The sequence below is a fragment of the Stegastes partitus genome, unplaced genomic scaffold, assembly GCF_000690725.1.
Source record: "Stegastes partitus isolate 25-593 unplaced genomic scaffold, Stegastes_partitus-1.0.2 Scaffold1135, whole genome shotgun sequence".
NCBI classification, from domain to species: Eukaryota; Metazoa; Chordata; class Actinopteri; family Pomacentridae; genus Stegastes; species Stegastes partitus.
Window position 1 is genome coordinate 81021 of NW_007578866.1, and position 13395 is coordinate 94415.

Genomic DNA, 13395 nt, shown 5'->3' on the forward strand with positions numbered 1-13395 from the left:
TCCAGTTCTTTTCTACAAACTCCAGCCACACCATTCTTCAAAAACATATGTCAAATGAGTGTATTTGGCAGGCTTCAACTTGACTTGATCAGCAACTTTTCAACGACTTCTTGTGTATTAATGTAGACAGGAGAGAGACACACAAACACACACTTCATTAATGTTTGCATCTTGCATATAAGCTCAGTAAGGAGACGTATTTAATCAGAAAATCTGGTTTAACAGACTCACCCAGCTCGACTGACCTTGACCTTCGACCCCACAATGCGAAGAATTTCCACGCAGGGATCAAAACATCATCAGGTTTTTCACACACAACACTCTGAGAACCAGCTCCCGACAGTCTGTAAACGCAGCACGCAGTATGTTCTGCTGTTTACCTTCACATATGGTCTTCGTACGTGTGTCTGCTCATGTGTCGGTACCTGGGCTTGTGCAGACGATCGCTTCTGCTTTCCCCATCTACTGTCCTAATAAAAGCCAGTGGAGGGAGACAGGAGAGGATGGACAGAGCGAGAAAGAGGAGGAGGAAGAGATACGCCTGTATGACTCTCTGATTTATGCGATAGAGGAAAGTGAGAGAGGCGGGGAGAGCGAGGCAGACAACAGTGGGGACACAGTCGGCCGAGCACTGGACATCATTTCATCATCTCGTCTCTGCTGTAGCTCTCAGACGGAGCAGAATGTGGTGTAGCTCTGTGTTGCAGCATGCATAAAATTACACATTTAAACATCAAACATATGCAGCAATGAAGATTTATAGAAGATTTAGGATTTATTTACACCAAACACGGCCTAAGTTGCCTTCACTGTTGAGCTCGAGGTATTTACGCAATTTGAAAATGACTTAAATATGGCTTTACTCGCTGGAAATAGTCAAACAATAAGAAAATCTTTCTAAAACCTAAATCTCCTGCATCACGTGTGTTGTTTTAGCTTGAAAGATGAGTTTTGGCTGCGAGTTTGCTGCAACACTGTTCAACTACTCACATTTTGAATATATGTAAAACGATGTCGAGCCCTGAAGACACATGAGAGAACAAGAAAGTCTATATATACAATACATACTAAACCCTCTGCGTTATTGACTGCTGCTTATGTACAACATTGTCTCAAGTTGCAATGAATGAAGGAATCTGTTGCATGGGCCACAAATGCATGTTATAATAGATGAGAGCCGACTTCTCAGGACAAGACTATGCAGTTCACCTGCATCTAAAGGACATGAAACAGTCTTTTAGGGACAGCAGTGTTTATTTTCTGCACAGAGAAGACAGATGGTTTGAAAAGAGTGAAACAAGTCATGTATGTTCAACTGGATAAACCATCTTTTACCAGATTAGGGGTGTATGACACCACTTACCATGTTCCTATAATGCAGTCTTGAGATTCCTTCCCCTTAAATTTTCCCCCTCCGTTACCATCTTGAGTCATTCTTAAGAAAAATTCCAAACTGGAGGCATTAATAGGTCATTAGTTATGTAATTTGGGGCTGACCAAATCGATCCAGTTGCTTCCTGCTGAAACTCTTTGGACTCTTGTTAACCTGCATAGTCAGATATGTCGTATACACACCAAGCAAAACAGCCAAACATTAGTTGGTTACAGGTTTTTGTTCTTTTAATCAGGGTGCATTTAATACAGTTGGGCTTTGTTGAAGGTTTCACATTGCATTCTCAGATATTTTCTGAAATGTTGTAGGCGATGCTGAATTGACTGAGACAGCAGTACAATCAGAATGATTATTGGATGCAGACCTGGCTTGTCTTTGTAGAGTGTAATTGTCAGAAACAAAAGTTATTGTGCAACACAGAGAAGCAGATGGATTTATTCAAAGCAAAGAGGACAGCACAGTAAAAACAAAAATGTCAACAAATCAATACAAAACAGTTCTCATGTATGTGGTGTTGGTGGTAACGTATTACTGTAATCACACTACATTTGTCTGTATTGAAGTAACACAAGCATACCTATCCTACAGTAAATTCTGATGTCACATAATTTCGGTGGCCGATGGGGGCAAATGAGGTGCATATACACAAATGAGCTGCATGTACATGAATGTGTTGCATAAACAGAAACAGGCCTCTAGGGGCAGGAGTGAGCAACAACATTAGTTGAGGGAAAAGCTGTATGAAAAGAATTCTCTCGTCTCCATGGATAAACATAAATACCAGAGACAACACAGGAAGACGTAGTAAAACACCACTTCAGCACCCATATAATCACAGTGACTGAAAAGCTAAAGACTTAAAAACTGCCCCTATAGGCCTGTGGTACTTCTGTTGTGTGACTGGAGATGCAACGTTTTCTTTTTGCAGAGCTTTTCTGTCTTTGCACATCATGTGACCCGTCGACCACCGTACGCTACAGTCACTAGTCTTATTTAGAGTCAGTATGTCCCACTGGAACAGTGACTCTGGAGTTGCAGCAACTCATTCACACCATAACTTTTTTATATGAGGTGCTCTTTGGGCTGGTTTTAAGCAACTTTGTAGGAATAAATAAAAGACTTTGTGTATGTTCTCATTATCGGAATCAGGATCGATGCTGCTCTGTTAGGACATTTATATGTTGTTTAATGCCTTATTGTTAACTGGCAATTTCACATAAGTGCATCTCAGGTGATGCTCCAGAGGAATGCAAGTTAGTCAGAAGTCTCACAAGTTTTTTTTTTTACAAGGACGAAATAAGCAAAGTCATGCATTATTTTTTGTTTTTTTAAAGTAACAAGTAACGTCTAATCAATCATTGGTTTTTAAGTAATGACTCCAACACTGCAGATAGAGTATGACAGACACAGAAGTTGTGTTTGTTTTATCCTGCTGGGAGCACCAGAGGGGAGGAGTTAGCCACACATAAAACTGACAACTCCTCAACGTTTCTGGAAACTTTTCACTAAGTTATGATTTGACTTGTGGCCTAATGCAGTTAAAGAAATAAGCTCTGTAATGGTGTCGTGTTTTGGATTCGTAATGATTTTTGTGAAGTTTTAGCCCCTTTTCTTTTCAATTTGTTTCCATATCTTTGTCTCCCTCCACACCTTTCTTTGCAGAGATTAAGCATTGATAAGATCCTGCTGATATCAGTGTTTCCCAGTACAAAAAAACACACAAAAAAAAGAAGCACAGATGTCCTTGAGATAACATCTGAACACGTGTAAGTATATCCACATACAGCGCAAGTCTTTCCATATATAATGAATGTGTTCAGAGGAGGACCGAGGAGCCGGGAGGAGAAATAAAAATTGAGTGACTGCAGCGGAAGCGGGGAGGGCTTACGTTGGCTTTGGGACGATGTGGTTTCAATCATCGCACATCACATCACACATGACTGAAAAGAAAAAGAAGGAGAGGGGTGATGGAGAGAAAGAGAAAACAGAGAGAGGGGAGAAGGAGCGCCGAGACCAAAACAAACAGCAGCTCGGCTTTAAAGCGCACATTCGGGGGCATGTTGGATGTTTTCATGCTAAATAATTAATGGTGCGGTCTGAAGGCATGAAGTTGTTTCTTGTTGGTTTGCTTTTTGCAGATTTTGGCCTTATTGTGTCTAATAAACGGCTTGTAAAGCAAATAAATTAGGAGGGATGAATGGAGGAAAGAGGAAGGGAGGAGTAGATGGAGAAAACTGGCAAGATGGAAGGGACAGAAGGAGGCAGTGAGCTCTAGGAAAAACTTGAGAGAGGAAATAAAAACAATGTGAGAGCAGTGGAGCTCCTAAAATAAGCTGTTAGCCACTGACAGCCCAAACATCCTCCAACGCTGATGACATTTTCCTCTTCTACTCCTCTTCTGCCCGTCCATTTCTGTCACCTTTATTTCATCTTAAAGCGATCGAAGCAGGCGGATTCAGGTTGGGGTGCACGACGCCAGCAGAAGCTCCGACGTGGCAGAGGCTCTTTTTGAAGCGTTCACACCGACTTTGCTCACCTTTAAACCCTCAGCTGTCAGGTTGGCTGACTCGTCATGGGTGGCAGAACTTTCCGAGCAAAGTTCAAATCCTGCTCAGATGTCACCCTCTGCACTTCATCCCCGTTGTGCCGCCCCAGATAGAAAACCGTGGCCCTGTGCTTCTGTGTGAACATGTGCAAATCTTATGATTAAAAGCGAGCTAAATGCACCAGTGAGGCGGCGTTAACCGGCTGTCACACGGTTTCGCTTCACGTCTGTGAGATTTGACTTGAAGCCGCTCGGTTGGTAAAAAATCGTTCATTTTTGGGAGTTTTTGTTCAGCCAACGCTGCTGCAGAATCATTTAGCATGGCGAGAGGGGAAATTCTGATGAGACAGTTCCCTGACCTGCACCCTTATTTACTGAACTAAACTCTAAACGCAGCATGTGATGTTTTATGAAACTCTGTCCGTTCTTTTTAGCATAGAGGAATAGATGCTCCCAACACACAGCATCTCTACAACAGAATGGACGTCATGAAACAAACACCGTACCGGAAATAATGTAGAATGTTGTGTGACTCTTCCTGAAGAGTTCGTCGAGGTTGGTGGACATTTTAGGAAACATGTTGTCAGTCACATCCATCTAGAGTTGTCTGAACTTGAACAAATGGTGAAGGTGTGGACAGTCGAGTGCTACGACTCTAACTGACCTGCCAGCAGCTCGTTCTCTTCTTCCTCTTTTCCTCTCGTGGCATTGTATTATCTGGATAAAGCTGCATTTGAAGGTGGACTTTTATAGCCACTGGTCAAAGAAGTGCTGCTCAAACTTTCTGATCATTGTCTCTTACTCCACATGTGACTCGCATGTGGAGTAACTCAGTGGTCGAACATTTATCACCACTGAAAACAGCTCAAAAATGTTTTTGTACTCAGTCGGCTAAATTTAACCCTTTTGTAATCATACAAAACAGTCAGAAAAAAGTCAGAAAAGATCAAGATACAATCAGTTGCTGTAGCAGGAGAGAGATTCTGACCTGAACTCTTACATTTCACTCCATGTTTTGCTACATGTTGATGCTATGTGTGTAGAACAGAAGGATGGGGCCTACCGAGTAAAGAATACATATATAATATAGCATTTTGACAAGTGCTTCGACTTTTCTGAAATGGGATTGGATTTGGTGAAACGTAGACTGTAAGTTGTCAGGATGGCCGAGTGGTCTAAGGCGCCAGACTCAAGGATGGACTCCTTCCTGAGCAAATGGGACTTCTGGTCTCCAAATGGAGGCGTGGGTTCAAATCCCACTTCTGACAAACATTTTTATGTTCAACTTTGTTTTTATTACTCTAAAAAAAACTGTATATTTCCCTCTGTTTGTCAAATATAACCGGCATTAGCATGCAGAGTGAGCAGGAATGCTTTAATTACCACCTGTTAATAAATGCTCAGGTGTGTTTCATTGAGCTGTAACGAAAGGCGGCTGACATCTTCTATGTGAGTTCATGGATACATCGATCTTAAACTGTGTCATTATACTTAACTTTGACGGCATTATCAGTCTATGCAGACCTCATAAACAGGTAGTGTCTTTGTGGTTTTCTGAGTTACACCTGGGAGCGTAGTTGTCAGGATGGCCGAGTGGTCTAAGGCGCCAGACTCAAGGATGGACTCCTTCCACAGTAAATGGGACTTCTGGTCTCCAAATGGAGGCGTGAGTTCAAATCCCACTTCTGACAAGTTTTTTTTATGCGTAAATGACGGTTTAATTATACTAAAAGGAACTGCAAATTTCCCTCTGTTTGTCAAATATAACTGGCATTAGCATACAGAGTGAGCAGGAACGCTTTAATTACCACCTGTAACTATAACTACACTCAGGTGTGTTTCATTCACCTGGAACAAAAGGACATCTTCTGTGTGAGTTCGTGGACAGATCGATCACAAACTGCGTAAAGTTCTATCTAATCTAATTCTACTTCATTTTGATGGCATGATCGGCCCACACTAGCCTCATAAACAGTTAGTGTCTTTGTAGTTTTCTGATCTCCAGCTGCGTCCTGCTGCTGCATGTTGTCAGGATGGCCGAGCGGTCTAAGGCGCCAGACTCAAGGATGGACTCCTTCCTGAGTAAATGGGACTTCTGGTCTCCAAATGGAGGCGTGGGTTCAAATCCCACTTCTGACAAGTTTTTTACGCGCAAATTATGGTTTAAAAAATGCTAAAACAAACTGTACATTTCCCTCTGTTTGCCAAATATAACTGGCATTAGCATACAGAGTGAACAGGAATGCTTTAATTACCACCTGTAACTATAACTGCACTCAGGTGTGTTTCATTCAGCGGGAACAAAGGGACATCTTCTATGTGAGTTCATGGATAGATCGATCATAAACTGCGTAAAGTTCTATCCAATCTAATTCTACTCAATTTTGACAGCACTATCGACCTACACTAGCCTCATAAACAGGTCGTGTCTTTGTAGTTTTCTGATCTCCAGCTGCGTTCTGCTGCTGCATGTTGTCAGGATGGCCGAGCGGTCTAAGGCGCCAGACTCAAGGTGATCTCCTTCCTGTGTGACGGGACTTCTGGTCTCCAAATGGAGGCGTGGGTTCAAATCCCACTCCTGACAAACTTTTTTTTTTCTTTCTTTCTTCACCCCCACGGTTTATGTCCACTGTCCACAGAGACGCACCTTCTCGTCCCTCCTGTGTCTGCGTAAAGCCGCCCTCCCCTCCGCCGGTGGAAGGCGGTCAGTTTCCACATCAGACTCCTGCAGGAGACCCGGTGCTCTCTCTGCTCTTTTGTTTCACTCCTCTCGCTCTTTTTCTCTCTGTGTGTGTCTCCAACTTCTCGCTCTGTTTCTCGACGCGTCAAAACTTTGGATAGCTTTGGAGAGCTTCCCCCCTCCTCCTCCTCCTCCTCCTCTTCCTCCTCCTTTTTTCCCTGCGTGCGTAATTAGTTTTGGAGAGCGTTTGGAAACTTGTGATGGCCGTGAAGAAATCTCACTTTATTTCTGACACCTGTTGCTGAAGAACACAGCGCGCACAGCGGATCCAAAAAACGTGCGCCGACTTTAATTTCTACACTTTTTTTTCACTCCAAGTTGGGACTTTTCTTTTGGACGCTGACAGGTCCGGAGCTGCGTTAAACCTCCACAAATCGATGTTTTTGGTGATTCAAACCGGGACTTTCTCGTGACATCGAGGAGGAAGGGCATTCAGAGAGTCCAAAAAAAAAAAGAAAAAAAAGTGACATTTTGGAGAAGTTGTGGCTCTTGTTTGTGCGCTCTGGAGCAGGCTGCTGGTTCACACAGACACCGATCTGTCGGACGTTTCCCAGCCGGGCTGAGAGGAACACTTTTTCGGTCTTGAGCGCTTCGGATGGTCGAAGGAGAAAGTTTTCTTGGAGAGCTGACGTTCTTCGAGAACAGCAGATCAGGTAAGAAGCGTTTTTTTTTTAATTTTATGACTGATTTCAAAAGAGGACGTTTTATGAAGCAGAACAAGGTCACTGCATGTAAAATACACACTTTAAATCCACATGTCAGTTAAAAACATGCAAAAAACAAAACAATCACGCACATTTTTCCAACTTTGTGACACTTTGCAGTTGCTTTTGAGCGTGTTTTTCATATTTTCTGTGACTTTTTGTGGCTCATTTTGGTCCCAAACTTCATCATAAGTTCAGCTTTACAAGAGTGATTGGATTTAAACGACCGCTTTGAACTTGAACACTCTGCTGTGAGAGCAACTTTGCGCGCTCTGACCAGGACACACACACACACACTAACACACACTAACACAGACAGACACACACACACATCTGAAGTCAAAAGGTTTTGGACTTTGTTCCATTTGAACTTGAAGACGTTTTGTCCCCACAATGTTTCCGTTGTCACAGTCTACTTACAGAATGGGCTTATTTCATGACTTTGGCTCCCATATGACAGTGTGTGTGTATGTCTGTGTGTCTGCCAACCCCATCGGCCTAAATGAAGGCAGTTCTCTTGCTTTGCGGTGGAGACCAGGACTATTTTGGTCGAAATGTTGCACAAATGTTTCTCTCAGTATAGAGAAATTGCTCTGCCTTCATCTGGCCCAGAGGCTCTCTGGCATCCCAGTCTGACTGCAGCTCTGAGGGACCAAGTTCACCTTTTCTTTTTTAGTTTGGCAGGTATTATAAACACACAACTGTTTCGGTGACACCGAAGGAGGATCTGCACATTCTGTGTGAGACGCTTACAGATAACAGATGGTCCGGGGTGTTACTTTATTGGCCCGAATGTGTGTTTTATTAGATGTGGCTTTGTGAATTTTACTGTGGCGGCTGGAGGTCAGAGAGAGGCAGCGAACAGGTAAAGGTCAGAAATCAAAGCGGAGTGTTGACATCCTATAGTTTCTGAGGGTGAAGTGGGGAAGAAGTTTGTGCAGACATGAGGAGGAATGCAAGATACAGTCATTTAATGTGTTCACACAAACTCAGCTTGAGTGCTGTGTGTTTAAAGTATGGACTTTGGTTTGGTTTTTGGAACCTATGAATGATTTACAGTCAAACATGTGGGTCTAAATATTTTTGCAAAAATATGAAAATACTCTTAAATATGAAATATGTATGAAAATACTTTTAAAGACATTTAAGAATAGAATCAGTAAAGTTCTATTCTGTTCTATTCTATTCTTAAATGTCTTTAAAAGTTGGAGTGAAAGAGACAAAACAGTTGTGACTGTCTGCACTGTTTATTAGAACCTGGTGGTATGTTATTGGCCAATCATGTCGCTGTGTTGTGTAAATGTTGTTTAATATGCACTAATATGAAAACTGTATTCGCCTGTTTTTATACTTGACATAATGTTGAAACTGTGTTATCACAATTTGTCCAGTCGAGGGTCTCTGATTTCATTGATTACAACCCTCTCAGCTCTGTCTGCAGCACATGCAGCAGAGCAGCAGAGCAGACGGTGATGCAGAGTCAAGTTTTGTCTTCAGCTAATTAGTGAAGCACATTGCTGTACAAAGACGCCGTCATTTCCCTTTTTAATATGACTCTAAACAAGTTAAATCTATAAGTATTCAAACTTTTTACTCCTGAAAATCAGTATTGACCCCAAAACTCCAGTGTTGTTTGGGCTTTAATGTATATGTTTGTGTTTATGTCTGTTTTATGGTGACCTCTGACCCCAGCACCACTCTGTAAGACTAGCAAACACTCTACGATCCCAAAACCTATTTAAAGATAAGAAGCTGGGTCTAAGGTATCTGCAGTTAAATGTGTTCTGCATACATTTTGCCTAAAATCAGCGAAAAGTTAAAATATAAACCCCAAAACATCGATCACTTAGTCAGACAACGTCCTTCAGAGTCTTTCTCAGAGTAGCCAAAAACACAAAGACAGTCAGACGGGAAAAGACAGTAATGAAGGGATGTACGTTCAGAAAAGTAAGCAGACATCTTGTAGAAAATGTGTTTGAGTAGTCTTCTTGTTTATGAGGAGGGAGAACGCGAGACCGTCAGATTCATTTTCAACATGCGACGGCTGCAGAGGAGCCGAGAGAACGTGGAGGTCGTCTCTGGCGGTGACGTCTCCGGCTCGCTTGGCGTTTTTCATGGCTTTAAAGCCTGGAACCCACATGAATTGTGGAGTGAACTGACAGCAGGCCTGATAAACCCTGCAAGAGGAGAGGAAGTGTGTGTGTCTGTGTGTCTGTGTGTGTGTGTGTGTGAGGGTAGATAGTAACATTAGATGTGTAGATAGGGGTGCTGAAAAGTGTTGCTGTCAACAAGTTAGCCATTAGAGAGAGATAATCTCTCTTCCTCCTCCCTCCCGTCCACCAAGTCAACTTCTGTTCTTTCTCTTCCCTCCCTTCACTGCTTCTTTCATGACGTTGTTTTTCACTTGCACCATTTACACTTTATTTTTTTGCATTTTGTTCACTTAAGACCTGATGAGCAACTTTACAAGCAACTGCACCAAACTAGCTCAGCAACAACATGTAAGCAGAGTGAAGCAGTTCTTATAGGTGGTGCCATCAAATCTGTATTCTAAACATCTTCTCATTGTTCATTTCCCTCTTTGTCTCTGTCTGCCTGTCTGCCCTCTAAGTGGTGAGAAAGACCTTTTCTTTAAGCGAAGCGCTGCTTGAGTGTCTCGTCCCTCGGGACTCGGTAATTAGGGAAGGGGAGTAAGTGAGTTTGTGTATGTGTCTCCACGCTAGACATTTGAGAAGATGGGCTGTCTGCGAGCACAAATGGGTCCTCAAGGTCATTCAAGAGTGTATTGTAAAGTCTGTGTGTGTGTGTTTTCCATATGTTCAGACACAACAGATGAGGAAAGAAGGGGAAATGTTCTTGGATTTAATGAAAATGATGTTGCAAATTTAGAGATTTTTACTCATTATTTAGTGGAAATCACCACGAAGACAGGTTCAAATGTGAGACGCACTAAGTGTCTCAGGAGGAGGGTCCTCCACACTCAGAGTGTTATGTGAGTGTGTAACATGTGTGTGTTTTACGCTTCTTCGAGCACTAATGACTGAGTTCACACACACAGACGGTGGTCCATGTGAAGAGGATGGCCTCTTCTGCTCTCCAGTTGAAGAGCCAGTATTTTAAACGCCGATCTGTGATTGGCTGACATGAATCCTGGGAATTCCTCCCAGTGCGGCAGTCAGCTTCACTCCTGATGTTTGTGTGTGTGTGTGTGTGTGTGTGTGTGTGTGTGTGTGTGAACTTCAGCAGGAAAAGAGCCATGTAAAGTTTTCAGTGGAGCTCTGCTTTGGTTTAACAACTCTGGCATTTTTGTTATACTCTGATTTTACTTTTCAGATTTGCAGACATGTGATGCTGCACAGGGATGGTAAATCAAAATCTTATTACATTCGCTGGTTTAACCTCTCCAATGTGAGGCTCTGCTCCTCTTTTCTGCTTTGGATCATCATAAATTACGTTTTTGACTGTTGGCCAGACAAAACAAGACATTTGAGAATACTATCCAGTTCTTTGGAAACTTTTGATTCACGGTTTTCTGACATTTCATCAACCACAGGATTAATCTGTAATCAGCTCAATCTGTAATGCAAACTAGCTTTATTTGCAGCTCTAGTTGTGTATACTCCCAATAAACCATCTGCTGGCATCACAGCAGACAGAGGAGTGCTGAACCTAATTTAAAAGTTATTTCTTGGAACATTTTTTACGCTGCAAAGAGAGAAATGAGATTATGGCCACAGGCAACCGAAATGAGTTCTGTCTGTAAGGTGGCTGGACTTTGACTGAGAAACAACATGACGACTTTGGATCAGAGTCGCTGCTTCTTCGAATCAAAAGAAGCCGGCTGAGGTGGCTTCAGCATCTGGTTACGACGCCTCCTGCACACCTTTCTTTGTAAATCTTCCGGGCGTGTCCAGCTGGGAGGAGACCCCATTGTAGACCCAGAACCTGCCCGAGGGGCTACGTATCTCATCTGGCCTGGAAACACCTCGGATCACCCAGGAGGGGCTGGAAGACATTAGATAGAGAGAGAGTTGGTTGTAAAAGTGTTGGTAAAAGTTGGTCATAGTGTTTTATGTCTCGTATTTATGGTCATATAGTACATTTTACAGTATACATTGTTAAGAAACCAGAATGAACTCCACATACTGCATTACGAAGGCCAACAAATTAGGGTAAAGTACAACATGGCATAACGGAGACAACATCATGGTGCTAAGTTTAATATTAAAGACGCCCTCTCATAAAAATCTCATTTTTGACCATGTTGACATGACGGACCATTTCCAGCTTGAAACTGCAGCTTACAAACAGCCGTCTCAAAAACATGGTGTCACACTTTCAGGGCTTCATAAGTAACAAACCTAAAGAGCCAATCCTGTCACCTGGCTTTCTGTATCATTAGCCTTCTTCAGAATTGGCTTCCAACATGTCTGGCTGACTTACTCCAATATTAGAGCTTGCTATTGAGTAGCGTAGAGTAGCTTTACAGTGCTTGTGGTGAGCTGGTGCGCTTGAGCTGCAGCGATGGGGAAGGGTGGGTGGAATAAGGACATAAATTGACGGATTCTTAAGAAAGCAGCAGGGTTTTCATCTAAGCCATTTTACGGCAGGAAGGGATTCTTTTCATTGAGAAAACGTTGCACATATGTGACTTTGATTTTTAAATGAACTGATAAATGCTGTAGTTTCTTAATGTCCACCAAAATGTTCCAGCTCCTTGAAATCCTGCTATAGTAGAAGTTGATGACTCGCAGCAGCAGCTTGCGCTTCAGCTGCTCCGTTCGTGTGTGTGTTGACAATGCAGTGCGGCCATGCGGTAGTCATTATGGTCAGGTCCTGTGTGTGGACGCATTTCTGCATGTATCGGCGCTCTCAAAATGTGACCCTGCGGCATTCGCTACGGTGTCTGTGCGCCGTGCATTCTGGATTCCTGCGCATACGTGTGTGTTTTCAGCCCTTTCTGAGCCGGTGGTTCGGGGCTATGCGATGATGTCATGAGGGCGGCAGGGTGGAGTCACATGGGGTTAGAGTTTGGCCGAGGTCCTGACTCCAGCAGCCCTCAAAACGAGCCTGACCAGTAGGTATGCGACAGCAGCCACTCGTCCGTGTGTTTGTACATGTGTGCCGGCCGGTGTATATCGGCGGCGGCAGTGGCGGTCACCAGCTGTGTGCTCGCAGTGTCCTACACTAATAGTAAAAGTGGTTTATTGGACACTTTATAGCGCCTGAAACCATTTTATAAATCCGGTGGCTGGTACAAGGGGACAGTCACAGACCAACAGCCACAAGACACACAGCATGAGACCAGAGGAGCTGGACACACTTAGCACTGCTGTGTTCCAAGCTTAAGGAAAAAACGCGTCCTCTGACCACTGATTCATTCACATGAAATTCACTTTTCCTACCTGCTAATGAAATAATAGAACATGTCTAAGATTATCCCTCTATGATTATAAAGTTGAGCTTTTTTTAACCATAATTGGGACAAAGGAGGTGCTATGAGGCCTGGTTGTCTCCGTTTATTTAATGTACTTGTGTCACATAACAGCCTTGCTTTAAATTCCCGAAGGTTATGAAACTATTTTTAAAAGGTTTGTTTAACGTTAGGAGCATTTTGGAGCCGTACTAAGCTCCAAAGTATGAGACAAATAGGTTTCATCTCTGGTTCAGTTCTAGCACCTTGTTTCCACACATCTTTGTTTAGTGTCCATAATTCTGTCTGAAAAACGTCTACAGTTCAACAAAAGGAAATGGATTTCTTTGCAGATGACTGGAAACTTTACCAGTTTACTTGGTATGATGATTAATTTTATCCATTTTAATGGTATATGCACGGGAGCAAAAAGAGAAGCTTATGATGCACAGTGAGAGATGAGTGAGCTAATATGAACAGCTCTGTACATAACACAGTTAACATGTGTTAAATTAGCTAAGTAAGTTTCTTTTTAATTAGTCAAGCTGCAAAATAGCCTGTTAGACTGTTTGTTAGCTAGTTTTTCTAACTTTTTGGCAC

General features: G+C 42.7%; 1 protein-coding gene and 4 non-coding genes across 5 annotated transcripts in view; all 5 read left to right on the plus strand.

Moving 5' to 3' along the window:
* Positions 1–5094: 5094 nt before the first annotated feature.
* On the plus strand, positions 5095–5206 carry trnal-caa (transfer RNA leucine (anticodon CAA)). The gene is made up of 2 exons: positions 5095–5132; positions 5161–5206. It is a non-coding gene; the product is annotated as a tRNA-Leu (tRNA).
* Positions 5207–5517: 311 nt separating this feature from the next.
* trnal-caa (transfer RNA leucine (anticodon CAA)) lies at positions 5518–5629 on the plus strand. Its single transcript has 2 exons — positions 5518–5555; positions 5584–5629. It is a non-coding gene; the product is annotated as a tRNA-Leu (tRNA).
* A 336-nt stretch (positions 5630–5965) lies between these two features.
* trnal-caa (transfer RNA leucine (anticodon CAA)) lies at positions 5966–6077 on the plus strand. The gene is made up of 2 exons: positions 5966–6003; positions 6032–6077. It is a non-coding gene; the product is annotated as a tRNA-Leu (tRNA).
* A 335-nt stretch (positions 6078–6412) lies between these two features.
* trnal-caa (transfer RNA leucine (anticodon CAA)) lies at positions 6413–6522 on the plus strand. The gene is made up of 2 exons: positions 6413–6450; positions 6477–6522. It is a non-coding gene; the product is annotated as a tRNA-Leu (tRNA).
* Positions 6523–7118: 596 nt separating this feature from the next.
* Positions 7119–13395, plus strand: part of wnt5b (wingless-type MMTV integration site family, member 5b) — a 112928-nt gene continuing 106651 nt past the window's right edge. Inside the window, exon 1 of the mRNA XM_008296555.1 lies at positions 7119–7331. The gene's annotated coding sequence lies outside the window, so the exon portion shown is untranslated. The remainder of the gene's footprint in view (positions 7332–13395) is intronic.